This window comes from Lissotriton vulgaris, chromosome 5, assembly GCF_964263255.1.
Source record: "Lissotriton vulgaris chromosome 5, aLisVul1.2, whole genome shotgun sequence".
NCBI lineage: Eukaryota > Metazoa > Chordata > Amphibia > Caudata > Salamandridae > Lissotriton > Lissotriton vulgaris.
Window position 1 is genome coordinate 171,944,357 of NC_141693.1, and position 17,298 is coordinate 171,961,654.

Consider the following 17,298-nt stretch of genomic DNA (forward strand, 5'->3'; position numbering starts at 1 on the left):
GTCTAATCTTGATTGCATTTGCTTTTCAGGAAATCCGTGGTGGAAAACGGGAGTTATGAAATAGCTGCACAGCGCGAAGGCCAATAAATATTGTAAGTATGATATTTCCCTTTTTGGCTGTTTGGGGGTGTTGTGCTTTTTTGCTGGTGGTTTGGCGGGTCTTGGGGCATTGCTGGGAAGTTCTAATACCGGATAGAAGTGGTTTTGACAAAATCCATGCCGAAAAGCCTTTTGGCACTTTTTGTAACTTAGGGTTTGTTAGGGTTAGCCCTAGCAGCAGGATTGCATGTGTTTCGGGGTGTTTTAGATTTTTGCAACTGAGTTCTGGGGTCTTCTTAGAGCACTCGTGGGAATGTGTAATTTTGGTTGCAAGTGATTTGAAGAAAATCCATGGTGGGAAAGGGGGGATTTGGCATAGTTAAAGAAAGCGTTTTCCACTATTCTTAACTTAGGGCTTGTTAGGGTTAGCAGTATTTGTATTGCATGTGTTTGGGTGGGGGGCTGTTTGTGGGGGGGGTTTGCGAGTCTTGGAGCGATGCTGGGTATGGATACTTTTGCTTGCTTCCAAGTGGTTTGAATACAATCCACGGTGGGTAAGGGGGTATTTGGGCCTACTTTCACTTTCAAAGTACGTTTTCTCACCAGTTTTCTACTAGGCCTCGTTCATTGAGATCTGATTGGGGGTCTTCTACATTTTCGCGACTGGCTTTAGTAAGGGTCTGTGTGGGAGCACTGCTGGGAAGGTCTAATTTTGTTCTAAAACACAGTTTACAGTACACCTAGCTTGAGAGGAAAGATCCGCTAAATTACTTTGCCCATACTTATTTATCCTTCAAAAGGAGACTCAGACAGAGTACGCACTTTCAAAAATATTGTACTGTCTATTAGGAAACTCAAAGTGTGACTTTTTGCACTATACAGCGTACATACCTTATATTTATTTGTCAGTGGTGTTCTAATATCACTTCCTGTTTTTCCATCAATAATTACAGGCCGGGTTTCAGTCTGTCCAATTGGAAAAAAAGGATGAACTCAGGCTTCACATTAGTGAGCCGCAATTCAGCATCCGCCAGGCAGGCAGTGGACAGGATGTCTTCTGGTCACCAACATTGATGGACCGAGCGTCAGCTGGAATGGAGGAGTGCCGCTAATAAGAGGAATGGTTTGATGCATGCAACTTACTTACCAAATTCAACAGGACAACTACAACAACATACAGATACAGTATCCATTGTTTTGTAATGTTTTTTTAAGTAATGTTATTGCTGTGAACTTCTATGAGTGTGACTCTGCATTTCTTGGATCTCTCTCTGCTTCTAAATTGATTCCTACAGCCATTCTATAGGTTTTACTTTGGCTATTTTTTAAACCTAATTTAATGTAAGAAGTCTTTCTCTGAGTGCAGAGATAGGCAAGTGAAAACGCTGCAGCCCTGTACTGTCGCATTCTGTCATTCACGGTTGTCTAAAAGTACTACTTACTTTTCAGTAACAATGCATGCAGTAGTGCATGCACTTTCTTTATGTCACTTAAAAGATTTATGGTTAGCTTTGTACCCAAAGATTTCTTTATTTTCAATTATTGTTTGTCCATGCTGTGCTTTTTTTTTCTTCTCCCAACAAAACCTACCCAAAAAGAAACCCCCATTCCCATCCATTTTCCAAACCCTAACCCTCTTCCCCCGGGCTGTGTGGTTTTGATTGATGTGTGACTAAATGACATCAATAATTCCACACACTTGCTGGGGAGGATAAGGTCATAGCAACAGGCTGGTGAAGGAATCCGAGGATATATTCTAGACTTACTCAGCTTCAGTACTATTTCTTGTAGTAGTAGCCAATGTCAAAGAAATTCAACGCAAGTACTATTTATACTTTCAATACTTTACCATTTGTTAGGCTACATTTTGGCACTGTTCTAGTGTACTGTCACCTGCTATATTCTCTATCGTACTGTTGTAATGCTCCAGTAAAGAGACAAACCAGGCTTCATTTTCTTTTTTTCCATAGGCATGCAACTGCCACTGTGTCACACCACTAGTACCACCGCAATGAGGACATTTCATCCGCCCAGGATTGCCAACCTTAATCGCCATTTCCCGTGGAGCCAACCCTGGGCCTAGCCCTACTTTCAAACACAAATTACAGGTAAGATAAGCGTTTGGTGGAAGGTAGTATAATGGAGTATTAGGAGAGATGAGAGATTGACGGTAGTACTACTAAAGTCCTAGGACTCTTGAATTCACTTACTCTGTGAGAGGCACTTAGTGTTGAAAACATTTAGCCATTTACACTTAAAGGAAGACGATGACACAGAATTAAGTTTCAGGAAAACAAACTTACTGTTAAACCCCCACCCACCAGAATCAAAAGCAGTAAAAAAACAGGTATGCTCAGATAAAGTTTAAAAAAGTATATTTGTGTAGCCCTAACAAAATAATCTCCCGCAAGACCCTCACTAACCCCAACGATTGTCCTTCAAAAGTCCCAAAAACAACCCAACTCCCAATTCCCACCCCCCAAAAGACTCTAAAAAAGGGGCAAGGAACACTACAGCAGGCTCCTGTTCACTTTAGCGGCCAGGGCATCATACTCCTTGTGGAGGGTGGCATGGTCGGAGCGGAGGCACTCCGCCAAGGTCTTATAAGTTAGGACCTCCTGCTCCAGGTAGGACACTCTGAGGCATAAGCGGTGCTGACGTGCCTTGCAACTCCTGTGTGGGGCAGCTGCTGTCTTTGCTGCTCGGCGGTGGCAGTTGGCTTTGGTAGCCCGGCTCCGTACCGCTGGAGCACTGCGCTGGCTGGCAGCCCGTGGGGGCCCGGAGGAGGATGCAGCTGTCCCAGTGGATGTTGTACCAGTAGACTGCGTGTCCTCCTCCTCCAGGGCGACCAGCCGCCGATATTCGGCGACAGTGGCATCCAGCCTCCGTTGCCGGGCCATTCGAGCCCGCTCCTTAAATGGTGGTGTTGTTGATTTGGAAGGAGCAACTATATGAAGAAAGAAAGACATAGTCTGTAACCAATGCTCCTTAAGATTAACACAAAATGATTGAGCAGAAAGGTGTGTCACAGTACAACTAGCAACTTGAAAGCACAGTACATAACTATTGAGGCCAGTATCTATCTAACCTCCCACTTCTTCATCCTTGCTCTAACATTAGTGGGAGTTTGCATTACACCAGTCTTATTCTTCTTCTTCTCTCTTGTTTAGGAAAATTGGTACGTTATCTTATGCAAGCCGGCATAATGCCAGCGCAGTGAACTTGCACCCGAGAAAAACAGACGCACACCATGATGAGTGAGACAGACTTGCGTTACTGTACCGGTCCAGTACATGCTGGTGGTGAAGCTCTTACTTTTCTTTTAAGGGTGGCACTGAGAATACTCTGTTAAAAGGGCTACTGCTTAATTAATTTAACTTTCACCCTACAGTGCAAATGAGTACTAGAAAAGGAAAATGAAGAAGCTAAATAATATGATTATCTATCACTTCACATGGGATGTACTTGATTACATATGGGATGACTTTAGGTGCTTTGCTTGAACAGTGATACACCCACACATGAATGCCGTACTACTACTAAACTAATCTTATTAAGAGAGGTAGGGAGTGTCCACCGTAATAACCTGATATTTGCTGTGCTTGCAGTTGCAATACAAACTACTCCTACTATTCATGGTAGTATTTGGACAAAATTCCAACTTCTTTTCCTTGCCTTTCCTACACTGGAACGGTCGTGCGGGTGCGGTGTTACATGCTCTTCAAAGTAACACTTACTTCATCCAGTGACCGTCTACTCTCTCTAGATACACATATGCTATCTAAGAGTCAGATAGTACCATGATCCAGGCATCCATCCATTCAAAGTATATGCACACATACAGTTTCTGTTTCACCCACCCCTGCTCTTCTCCTTCCACCCAACCTTTCTTCATTATTCACACGGCCATGCACCATACCATATTCTTTCCTTCCCAGCCACCTCGGGGACCAAGCAAACACATATCATTCTTCTTTGCCAGTCATCATTAAATTTCTCGTCCTTCCACAATTACTTACACCCTTCTTTCGCTTTTCGTTCAACCCATCCATCAAGTTCATCTCAGATCTGATTGGGATTCTTCTCGCCAAAAACTTCACAGCTAAGTCGAAGTACATTTAGAGGAGGCTACTACCTGGTTGATTTATAATACACCCGTGCAGATAGCGGGCGCAGGCTCCTTGTACTTGCTGGTGCGCCCCCTCCCCCTCCCAGAGCCCCAGATAGCACACTCTGCAGTCTTCAATCTCAATAAGTAAGGAATATATAGCTTACCTCTGCCCGCCACCACCGTGTTAACCCTCACAGGCACATTGGTGTCGTCCGGCACTTGCACCGCATCCTCCCCAGAAGTGTTTCCCTCATCCAGCACCACTACCTCCGCGCTGGCCCCGCCACCAGATGTTCCACCTACAAAGTACATTTAAGAATGGTAGAATACACCACTCATTACTATATAATATTTGGTCTAGGAATAAAGAAATGTAAAAAAAACAGAAAACAATGTAATAATTTGTGACTGTCTACTCTAAAGTAAAAATGTCCCTTTTTCCAGGGAAGGCTGTTGTCTTGCTGTGCTTTTTGGTACAACTGATGAATGCTTGCTTTTTATTTTTAACACACACCACTTTTTCTCCTAACAGACAGAAGCTTGACTTCTAAGAACACGAGCAAGATCAAGTTCAAACCAGGTGAGAGCTCGGCTCGACCACAAGAAATGTGTTCAATTAATCGTCAGCACTAAGCACTTTTCCATTTTCAGTTAAACGTTTAGTTTTATGACAAACTTGATTTTAATAAATGTGTTTACTTTTAATAAAGCTTTTAAACTTAAATAGACTCTGTGGTTTTTGGTCCTCCAGACTAGAGTGGCTGAGCTAAAGGTTTTGCAATTTTTGCAAGCATGAGTCCGTGCCTCTGACACTTCTTGACTCTGACTCCGTACTCTTGTCCTGCGTTGGATAATCATCATTGGGGATCAATCATCAGTGACTTTGGGAGCTAAATTACTCTGCCACACTATCTAGTCAGTAAGGAGATTGGGGGTTCAACTACAAAGTCTGTTATCACTGAGGTATGGGGAAAGTCTAACAGCGCCTATTATAATTGATAAGCTAAGCAATGCATTATTTAGTGTCCATAGTTCTGTTTGTGCAGATTTGTCCTAGTAGAATGGATTGTCCTCTTATCCAAACCAAAAGTAAAGTAGTATCCTATTCTTTCTTGATGGTCATTCACCTTTTTATTGTTGGCAATTGTCAAAGCATAAACATTTAGAAGACTTGAAAAGAGATTATGGACAATCCCAGAGGACTGCACTCAGTGCATAGAGCTATTGCTGACCAGAATGGGAGTTCAATGGAATTGCCAAATGTGCAATCTTAGTTAGCTACACAGACAGACTAATAAGAATAATCTATTAATACCACAGGGAGTCATAGTTGAGGCAGGATAAGAATTTAGATACAGTCTACAAGAAGATCAAAGACGATTTAGAAAAAATCAAATGAGGAACGCTGGGAAATAATAGGTACTCTATATTAAAATTAAAACTTACCGGGGCCAGCAAAGGAGCCCTCGCCTGCCCGATCCTGGCCTGCATCCTGTTGAACAGCAGCCTCCTCGTCCTGTGTCCTATTGCCCCTGGGGGGAGCTGATGTACAACATGAAAGAAAGAAAGACCAGAAAACATGGATGATATTTGTAAACCAAATCAAACATTTCAAAAGAACAATAACAAAATATTTTGGCGAAATAGCAAATAGACAACTATTCCACGGGATATATTGACCAATCTCATGTGGTCTACTACGTTATTAGTATTGCTTGATTTGCGGACCGTCGACTTGGAAAGTTCTTATGTAACTCACTAAACAAAATACTAAAAAGGTTCACCTAGGACTGGCAGGCAGCAGTCCGCAGCACGCGAAGTGACAGACAAAGTCCATCGTGATTGCAGATCAGCAACAACACTAAAAAGTTTCCTATTACATTAACCAGTCATTAAAATACTCAAACTATCAATCCACCACCACTATTTATTCTTATTGCCATGTGTACAAAGGAAGGACTGGACTTGAGTCTGTAGGGGCTGATTTAGAAGCCCCTTGCGGCTCTTTTGTTCCATTGTTGCATGACTTTTGTGACGCAGCGGCAGAACAAAAGAGGCGCCATGGTGCGGCGTATTTTAACATCGTGACGCATATGGGAGATGCATCACGTTGTAAAGCCCTGCTCCATCAGGGGGCTTTCCAGCGCAAGGGAGGGCGTTCCTGCGCAGGAAAGCATCCTAAAAGTGGCTGAGGGAAATCTACAAGATTTCAATCAGTCACTTTGAGGACAATGATGCGTGACTCAAACCCTGCGCATGCTTGAAGCAGACGTACGGCTTGATGCAGCATTAGGGAGATAGGGCACCCCAGAGCATTGCTGGAGCTGCGTCATCATTGCGACGCAACTCCAGCAATGCGCCGCCTTTACGGCACAAATGCGTAACGCTTTGGTGACGTTTTCGGCTCATGGTGCGCCGCATTGTAAATACGGCGCACCAAGGGTGGTGGTGGCGTGGCGCACAATTACTGGCGCATTCCTGCTACTTTGCAGGGATGCGCCGGTAATTAAAAATCTGACCCTTAGTGTCTAGCATTACGCAGTTCTTTAAACTACACTCATACATAATTTCACAGGCCAATGAAATTAACCCAAAATCGAAAACAAATAAGCATAGTAGCAACGCTACTGAGAAGGAGAGCAGTGCACCTGAAATGCACAGAAAATTTTGAAATATAATTTACCTACAATGTAATCAGCAGCATTAATGCTCTTGGTAAAAAAACAAAAATTTGCAATATAATAATACACAGAGCAGGAGAAAACAAAGTAGTTAAGGAATAGCTACTACTACTCACACAGCCCGGGGATCTCAAGGCCGAGCAGGTCGAGCAGATCGCGTTCCCGGTCCAGGAGATCCGTCCAACGGTGGGCGGCCTGGTTGTAGGTGCGCCGGACCCGAGAGTGTTGGTACATGGCCCGGCACACCTTCTCCCACCGCTTCCGGCGCTCCTGGATCCCGTACCCGCGAGCGATCTTGCCGCCTGCCATGATGGTCCTGCGGAATCATCAGTGATGTCATTTGAGATGTCATCAGTGATGTCATCAGTGATGTCATTTGAGATGTCATCAGTGATGTCATCAGTGATGTCACTGACCATGTCATGAATTATGTAATATGTGACATCATCATCAGCAGTGGATTGCGGGTGCGCGATATATAGTTAGTGCAACTAACTATATATGCGAATTTCAATGGTTTTGTGTGAGTAAAATTAGGTTTTGTAAATGCTAATCCCTAACTATATATGGTCTATAACCTATGGTTTTTTCAGTGAATTTTCAAGGTTTTGTAAATGCTAATTCCTAACTATATATGGTCTATAACCTATGGTTTTTTCATTGAATTTCAATGGTTTTTTAATAGCAAATATCAAAAGCTGTAAAATGTATTCTTCTTTTAATCGAAAAATATAGTTTATATGTTTTTAATATAATATTTTTATGTATATATTTTTTTTTAATTATTTTTTTTTGTTTTGCTACCGGTCCGCGTACCGCGTAGCTTCCCGTTAGCTCAATTTGGTGCAGCGAACCCGGTCCGCGAACCGGTATACGTTCCGTTGGCGCAACTACCGCGTTAGAAAACAACATCGTGACGCATCGCGTAAGCGCGACTTATCGCGTTGCCGCGTAATGCGTCTTATGACGCGCCGCGTTAGCGCACCTGGAAGCGTTCCAGAACGCGAACCGAGGCGCGAAGCGCAGCACCCCGGAAGCGCTCCGGGTGCATAGCGGGACGCGTATCGTAAGCGTAACAGGTCATGTGACTTGAAAATAACACTTTTTATTGGTTCATTTCACTTTTGGTTTCCTAATGATGTAAGGCTAGGTCATGTGACCTAAAAATAACACTTTTCATTGGTTTAGAACATTTTTTTTTCCCAAATGATGAAAGCCCCCACCTTTTTTTCTCACTCTGACTTTCAACTTTGTGAGAGGAAGAAATTTTGATTATTGAAAGATGGCTTCAATAGTAGCTGCAGCTGGAGGACCCCCACCACCACCACCTCCTAGGAAGGAAGGACCACCTCCCCAGTTCATTCCCAACCCTGAGGAAGAGGAGGAAGAAGAGGAACAGGATGTACATGAGAGAGTATTCTTGCCAGAACAGCCCCGGAAATCTCACCACAAGGACAATTTCATTTGGCAGTTTTTTACATTTCCTCAAGGCCAAAAAAAGGTCAATGCCCATCATGTAACATGCCTGATCTGTAAAGAAGTTCTGTCCCGAGGCACAGATAAAAAGTATAGCTTCGGGAACCATACTATGCATCGCCACATGCAAAGGTGGCATCCAATAAATTACAGTGTGGCTGAGGTTCGTAACCTCCGTGAAAACCCACCAACTCCTGTGGCCACCACCTCAACACAGGAAAGTCTTTCGGGACCAGAGGCAAGGGAGACGGTCCCCAGTATCCAGACAAATTTTGCACACATCAAGCTAGTGTGTATATATTGTGGGGGATTACTTTGTTACGGCGAAATGAGTATAAACTTAATGAACAGAGCATATGAAAATCACAAGTGCTCAAAACGCCCCAAAAAGTGATTTTTTTTTTGCTCCTGTTGAGCCATTTCTAATGCCTGTTTTTCGTTCTTCCCCCTCAAAAAAAACAATTTTTTTTAAATTGTTCGAAAAATACAAAAAAAATTAAAAATGTTCAGAAAAATAATAAAAAAAATATAAAACAACAAAAACAATAAAAAAAGTTCTTTTCAGAACTACCTCCCATTTATAAAAAATTGCTAAAATGTTTAGCACTCTTGCATTCTCTTTTTTTTTTATTCGCTTCCTGGTTCGCGCCCCGGTACGCGAACCGGAAGCGAACCAAAAAGAAAATGAACAAAAAAATTGTGTATATAAGGGAAGGAGACAGAGAGAATAATGTTAAAAGAAAGACAGCTACAGGGAGTAACACAGAGATACTTTATAATAGATAATTATACAAAGAAAAGTTGTAAGAGGGAAAAATTGAGAAAAAGAAAATAGAAAAAGAAGTGAAAGAAAAAAAGAGTGTAGAAGAATAATAAACAAGAATTACTTGGAGAATGTGAATGAATCTTCAAATTAAAAAGAAAGAGAGTAAAGGATGTGGAATAAGAAGTAGGGATAGAACCGGATTAAAACAACAACCCTGAGGGAAGGTGTTAAAAAAAGAGAGTGAATGTAAATAGGATTAAAACAAGGTGTATCATAGTGAATAAGATTAAAACATGTGGAATGACAGAGAGAAAAAACAGAAAGAAGAAAAGAAGAAGTGATAGAAAAAGAATAATTGAAGCAGCAAAAAAATGAAAATAAGATAGTGTGCATGAACTACAGAGAGAAAGCATAAAGAACAACTTGTAAAAGAGTGAAGAGACAGTGACAGTTTGTGTTACAGAAACGGTCTGAGTGAAAAGGAGTGAGGAACTGTGAGAACAGAGGAAGTTCAAGTTCAAGTTCAGGCATTTGTATAGCGCACTGCTCACCCAGAGGGTCTCAAGGCGCTTGGAGAAGGGGTTCATTATTTGTTGAATAGCCAGGTTTTAAGTTCTTTTCTGAAGGAGATGTGGTTTTGAGTAAGGCGGAGGTGAGTGGGGAGTGAGTTCCAGGTCTTGGCAGCAAGGAAGGAGAAAGATCTGCCACCCATGGTGGATTTTCGGATGCGCGGGACAGCGGCGAGGGCTTGATTGGTTGATCTTAGTTGGCGGGTGGGTTTGTGGAAGGACAGACGAGTGTTGAGGCATTCGGGTCCTAGATTGTAGAGGGTCTTGTGTGCATGGGTGAGAATGCGGAATGTAATTCTTTTGTTGATGGGAAGCCAGTGGAGGTCTTTTAGGTGTCCGGTGATGTGATCTTGGCGAGGGATGTCTAATATGAGTCTCGCTGATGCGTTTTGTATGCGTTGGAGTTTTTTCTGTAATTTTGCTGTGATTCCGGCGTATAGTGTGTTACCATAATCCAGTCGGCTCGTGACCAGTGCGTGGGTGACAGTCTTTCTTGTCTCGAGGGGGATCCAACGGAAGATCTTTTTGAGAATGCGAAGTACGTTGAAGCAGGAGGATGAGACTGCGTTGACTTGTCTGGACATCGATAGAGAGGAGTCTAGGATGAAGCCAAAGTTACGTGCATGGTCTGTGGGTGTGGGTGCTGTGCCCAGAGCGGAAGGCCACCACGAGTCGTCCCAGGCAGAGGGGAAAGATCCTAGGATGAGCACCTCCGTTTTGTCTGAGTTGACGAAACCCCCCCAAATTCTCATGGGCTCCTCAGAAACAAAATGTTCAATTTTCCTGCAAATTTCAGCCAATTCCGTCCACAAACGCCAAAATATTCAACATAGAATTTTCAGAAATCCCATAGGAAAAAAATCCTAACTATATATACCTACTGGCGACCGCCATTAGGTAATATATATATATATATCTGGCGCATTTGCAGAGGGGGAACTAATTCCCCTTAAATACTGGGGGTCCCTGGGGGCCAACTAACTAGCCCACCAGGAACCTCCAGTATGTGCCAGGGGGCTGTGTTGCAGAGAGGTGTAAAAAGGGGCATGGCCTCTTTACATGTCTCTGCAAGGCAGCCCCATGGCTCATACTGGAGGTTCCTGGTGGGCTACTTGGCCTCCAGGAACCCCCAGTATTAAAGGGGAATTATTTCCCCGTCTGCAAACGTGCCAGGGGGCTGCCTTGCAGAGAGTGTAAAGAAGCCATGCCCCTTTTTACACCTCTCTGCAAGGCAGCCCCCCTGGCACATACTGGAGGTTCCTGATCCCCTGGACTGGCTCAGGGGGTCCCACAAGGACCCCCAAGGCCCCCCACATTTTTTTTATTTTAAATCCTGGGATATGCGCACCCTGCCGATCCGCCCCCCAAAAATTAAGGCACCACTCTGCAAACGCTCCCCCTGGCGCATTTGTAGAGGGGTAAATAATTCCCCTTGAATACTGGGGGGTCCCTGGGGGCTAAGTAGCCCTCCAGGAACCTCCAGTATGCACCAGGGGGCTGCCTTGCAGAGATTTCTAAAGAGGCCATGCCCCTTTTTACACCTCGCTGCAATGCAGCCACCTGGCGCATACTGGAGGTTCCTGGTGAGCTAGTTGGCCCCCAGGGACCAGCAGTTTTCAGAGGGAATTAGTACCCCCTCTGCAAACGTGCCAGGGTGCTGCCTTGCGGAGACATGTAAAGAGGCCACGCCCCTTTTTACACCTATCTGTAACGCAGCCCTCTGGTGCATACTGGAGGTTCCTGGTGGGCTAGTTGGCCCCCAAGGACCCCCAGTATTCATGGGGAATTAGTTCCCCCTCTGCAAATGCGCCAGGGGGCTGCCTTTCAGAGAAGTGTAAAGAGGCCACGCCCCTTTTAACACCTCTCTGCAATGCAGCACCCTGGCGCATACTGAAGGTTTCTGGTGGGCTAGTTGGCTCCCAGGGACCCCAGTATTCAAGGGGAATTAGTTCCCCCACTACAAACGCGCCACTGGGCGCGTTTGCAGAGTGGTGCAATCTGTCACCTCAAGCCCCGTCCCCTCCCTGCAACACTCTGCAAATGCGCCCCCTGGCACATTTGCAGAGGGGGAAATAATCCCCTTTGAATACTGGGGGCTCTGGGGGCCAAGTAGCCCACCAGTAACCTCCAGTATGCGCCAGGGGGCTGCTTTGCAGAGATGTGTAAAGAGGCCACGCCCCTTTTTACACCTCTCTGCAATGCAGCCCCCTGGCGCATACTGGAGGTTCCTGGTGGGATAGTTGGCCCCCAGGGACCCCCAGTATGCAAGGGGAATTAGTTCCCCCTCTGCAAACGCTCCAGGGGGGCTGTGTTGCAGAGAGGTGTAATGAGGTCATGCACCTTTTTACATCTCTCTGCAACGCAGCCCACCAGGAACCTCCAGTATACGCCAGGGGGCTACCTTGCAGAGACGTGTAAAGAGGCCACGCCCCTTTTTACACCTCTCTGCAGCGCAGCCCCCTTGCGCATACTGGAGGTTCCTGGTGGGTTAGTTGGCCCCCAGGGACCCCCAGTATGCAAGGGAAATTAGTTCCCTCTCTGCAAGCGCACCAGGGCGCTGCGATGCTGAGAGGTGTAAAAAGGGACATGGTCTCATTACACCTCTCTGCAACGCTGCCCCCTGGCTCATACTGGAGGTTCCTGGTGGGCTAGTTGGTCCCCAGGGACCCCCAGTATACAAGGAGAATGAGTTCCCCCTCTGCAAACTTACCAGGGGGCTGCGTTGCAGAGAGGTGTGAAAAGGGGCATGGCCACAGTACACCTCTCTGCAACGCAGCCCCCTGGTGCATACTGGAGGTTCCTGGTGGGCTAGTTGGCCCCCAGGGACCCCTAGTATGCAAGGGGAATTAGTTCCCCCGCTGCAAACGCACCAGGGGGCTGCGTTGCAGAGAGGTGAAATGAGGCCACGCCCCTTTATACACCTCTCTGTAACGCAGCCACCTGGCGCATGCTGGAGGTTCCTGGTGGACTAATTGGCCCCAAGGGAAACCCAGTATGCAAGGGGACTTAATCTCCCAACTTAGAACGCGCTACAGGGCGTGTTTGCACAGTGGTGAAGGGAGGGGACGGGGCATGAGGTGATATGTGTGCAAACATACCCTGTGCCGTGTTTTAAGTTAGGGAGTTAATTCCTCTTCAATCCAGGGCGTGTTTACACACATGTCACCTCAGGCCCGCCCCCTTCCTTCACCATTGAGCACAATATTCCTCTAAAATCAGCAGAACTACGAATTCCGATTTACTCACCTGTTAACACAAGAGACGTCAGTGCTGCATCTTTGAGCGCACTACTGAACCTGAAAAGTAATTCTAACCATACTTACAGTAACTTGAATTTCCTTCCATAGGCTAACATGGACTGGTTTCAATTGGAAATTTTTCTAAGTATGGAGTTTTGGAACGTTAAAAAATTCCTTTAAAATCAGCCGAACCATGAATTCCGATTTACTCATCTGTTATCAGGAGAGACCTCAGTGCTGCATCTTTCAGCCTACTACTGATCCTGAAAAGTAATTCTAACCATGCTTACAGTAACTTGAATTTCCTTCCATAGGCTAACAATGACATGTTTTACTTGTAAATTCTTCTTAGTGTGGAGTTTTGGAACTTTAAAAAATTCCTCAAAAATCAGCCGAATTATGAATCCCGATTTACTCACCTGTTATCAGGAGAGAACACAGTGCTGCATCTTTCAGCTCACTACTATTCCTGAAAAGTAAATGTAACTGTACTTACCAGTAACTTGAATTTCCTTCCATAGGATATCATTGCCTGCTATATAAAATATATATACATTAAAAAATATTAAATAAAAAAACTATTACAATTTCAATATCTTTTTTAAAACATTTTTTTTCAATTTATATTAAAAATATGTTAAGTAATTTAAAAAATAAAATATTTTAAAATAAATACTTTAAAACAATGTATTAAATTTGTATAAAAAATATAACAAATAATACATTTAAAAATTATCATTTAAAAAACCTTTGAAATTCACTGAAAAAAACATAGGTTTCAGCCACGTTATAGTTAGGAATTAGCATTTAAAAAATCTTTGAAATTCACTGAAAAAAGCATAGGTTTCAGCCACATTATAGTTAGGAATTAGCACTTAAAAAACCTTAGAAATTCCCTGGAAAAAGCATACGTTTCACACATGTTATAGTTAGCTGGACAGTTAACTCATATAAAACCATTGAAATTCCTCTGTTATAGTTAGTTCAGCTAACTATAACTCGCTCGCCCGCAATGCACTGCTGATGATGTCACATATTACATCACTCATGACATGGTCAATGACATCACTCATGACATTACTGATGACATCTCAAATGACATCACTGATGACATCACTGATGACATCATCCTGGCGAAAAGTGGCAGACCTCCTCTCACCCTCATATAACCTTTGATACACACATTCAAAAATAGAAACTAAAATTTTAAAAAAAAAGGAGATACCAATACCAGTTACAACAACCTACATCTACATACACATCCACTCATTCACCAACAGTTCTATATAGTCAGTCATACATGTACTCACTCATCATATATACTCATACACCTATACATCCTGTTACACAACGATACTCATCCATAGAGTTACTCACACACATACTCACACATGCAAAAAACGATCAAACATCAATTTACTTGCCTATACAGCTATACACACACCACTACACTTACTTTTAAAGAAAAATACACATACTTACTCTCTTAAACAATCACTTATAGAAACAAATACTTATTTATACAGGAACTCTTCCAATATCTCACTCTCACATATACTCACTTATATACATCAATACTCACATATACTAGATTAAAAACATATGTAGTTACTCATAAAGATACAATTGAGACAGTCATTCACTCACTAATATACCCATACACACACTCATCCACCCATACAGTCCTGCACACATGCTTTGTTCAAAGCATACAAACAGTGAGTCACTCATACATGCATCTGTGCGCTAAGTAATACCCCGCACCAAACCATACAGACACTCATTCTGATACTCGAAACACCAACTAATAACCCATATAAACACTCATGTACCTACTCACCAACCCACGCAGACACTTATACACAAAGTGAGACACTGATAGAGATATTTAAATATTTAAACATCGCTAATACATGTATTCACTAAGATACAATTAATAAGTCAGTTATACAATCAATTTTACAAAAAAAACATCAATTTAGACACTTATTTACCCATTTATTCTTCTGTCGACCTTTAAATATACATATACTAGCAGCCCTTTTCGACGTTGTCCGGGTATGAATTGCTGCCGGCCAGTAGTATATTGTTTTGTAGGATTTCAGAAAGCATTTCTTATCTGTGACAGGCCTGTGAAATGCTCCGATTCACAGTGCACTGCTGATGCACTTAAGAGTGTGCGTTCAGTAGTATGTGAGCTCGAGTTTCCCTACTTTATTTTTCCTTGCAATATTATAAAGCGCAAACTCGACAACATGGCATGAGCACAATTTACATTACAGAAGAACACATTCATTTGTGGTAGGCACGGGGAGACAAAGCGATTTGCCTGGTTTCACAGGATGTTGAGCTGATGCCAGGATTCGGACGTAGCTCCCCAGCTCTAAAGTTCGCAATTCTAGAACTTGTGGCGGGAGGTGTGTCTAAAAGTGTATGTCGGTGCTGGCCATCAATGAGAGAGACGTGTGCATTTTTCAAATCGGTGGTGAAAAAATATGAGTATGTTGCTGGAGATGTGGGCCGCTGTGCCACCAATGTACTTACCGGGGGAGGGTAAACACCCATTAATCCACAACTTTCTTTCAGCATACCATCACTTCGCATACTTTCATTACGAAAGTACCATGACTCTGCAATGCCATTATAACGCATGGTATTACTTTTTATATGTTTTTACCACGCATACATTTACAACGAAATTCGTTGTAAATGCATGAATGGTAAAAGCATGTTTTTTTAATTTTTGGATAAGGTAAGTATGCGTAAAGGGGTATATGTTTTGGGGTACTGATGTATATGTTTTGGGATGTTTGGGTATTTTAAGGGTTCAGATATAGTTTTGGGTTATGGGGTACAGGGTTAGTTTTAGGGTTTAGGGATAGGTATGGGTTTTGGCGTACAGGGGTATTTTTAGGGTTCAGGGCTAGGTTTGGATTTTGGGGTATAGGGGTATTTTTAGGGTTCAGGGGTAGGTTTGGATTTTGGGGTATAGGGGTATTTTTAGGGTTCAGGGGTAGGTTTGGGTTCTGGGGTACAGGGGTATTTTAGGGTTCAGGGGTAGGTTTTGGGGTACAGGGTTATTTTTGGGGTTCAGGGCTAGGTTTGGGTTTTGGGGTACAGGGGTATGTTTAGGGTTCAGGCGTAGGTTGGGGTTTTGGGGTACAGGGGTATTTTAAGGGTTCAGGGCTAGGTTTTGGTTTTGGGTACAGGGGGTATTTTAGGGCTCAGGGGTAGGTTTTTGGTTTTGGGGTACAGTGGTATTTTTAGGGTTCAGGGCTAGGTTTGGGTTTTGGGGTACAGGGGTATTTTTAGGGTTCAGGGGTAGGTTTGGTTTTGAGGTACAGGGGTATTTATAGGGTTCAGGGCTAGGTTTGGGTTTTGGGGTATAGGGGTATTTTTAGGGTTTAGGGATAAAGAGAGAGCCCAAACCTTTGAGGCGGGTAATCTCAGGAACCACAGCACCAATCACAACACCCAATACAGCGTTGAAAAGGGCAGTTGCAGCCGAAGGACAAAGGCTATGCAGACGCCCACCATATACATTTAAAAGGTAAAAGAACCGTGCCAGCAAAGTAGTCCCTTGTGGGCGTGTCTGTGTTGTGCCGTGGGCGTGTGCTGGGGGCGTGACAAATGCTGGGGGCGTGTGGTACATTCTGCCCTTCATGCCATGTCTCATATCGTGTGCTAATCCCACCCTTCTCCCTTTAAATACCCCTTCACCTCATAATCATACCCCACCCTTATCCTTAAAATACCCCAACACCCTTAAACACTAACCCATCTTAGCCCTATAAATATACCCTGTACCCCAAAACCCAAACCTATCCCTAAACCCTAAAAATACCCCTGTACCCCAAAACCCAAACCTAGCCCGAACCCTATAAATACCCCTGTACCTCAAAACCCAAACCTAGACCGGAACCCTAAAAATACCCCTGTACCCCAAAACCCAAACCTAGCCCTGAACCCTAAAATGCCACTGTACCCCAGAACCCAAACCTACCCCTGCACCCTAAAAATACCCCTGTACCCCAAAACCCAAACCTAGCCCTGAACCCTAAAAATAACCCTGTACCCCAAAAGCCAGACCTACCCCTGAACCCTAAAATACCCCTGAACCCCAAAACCCAAACATAGCCCTGAACCCTAAAAATACCCCTGTACCCCAAAACCCAAACCTAGCCCTGAACCCTTAAAATACCCCTGTACCCCAAAACCCAAACCTACCCCTGAACCCTAGAAATACACCTACAACCCAAAACCCAAACCTAACCCTGAACCCTAAAAATACCCCTGTACCCCAAACCCCATACCTATCCATAAACCCTAAAACTACCCCTGTACCCCATAACCCAAAACTATATCTGAACCCTTAAAATACCCAAACACCCTAAAACATATACCTCAGTACCCCAAA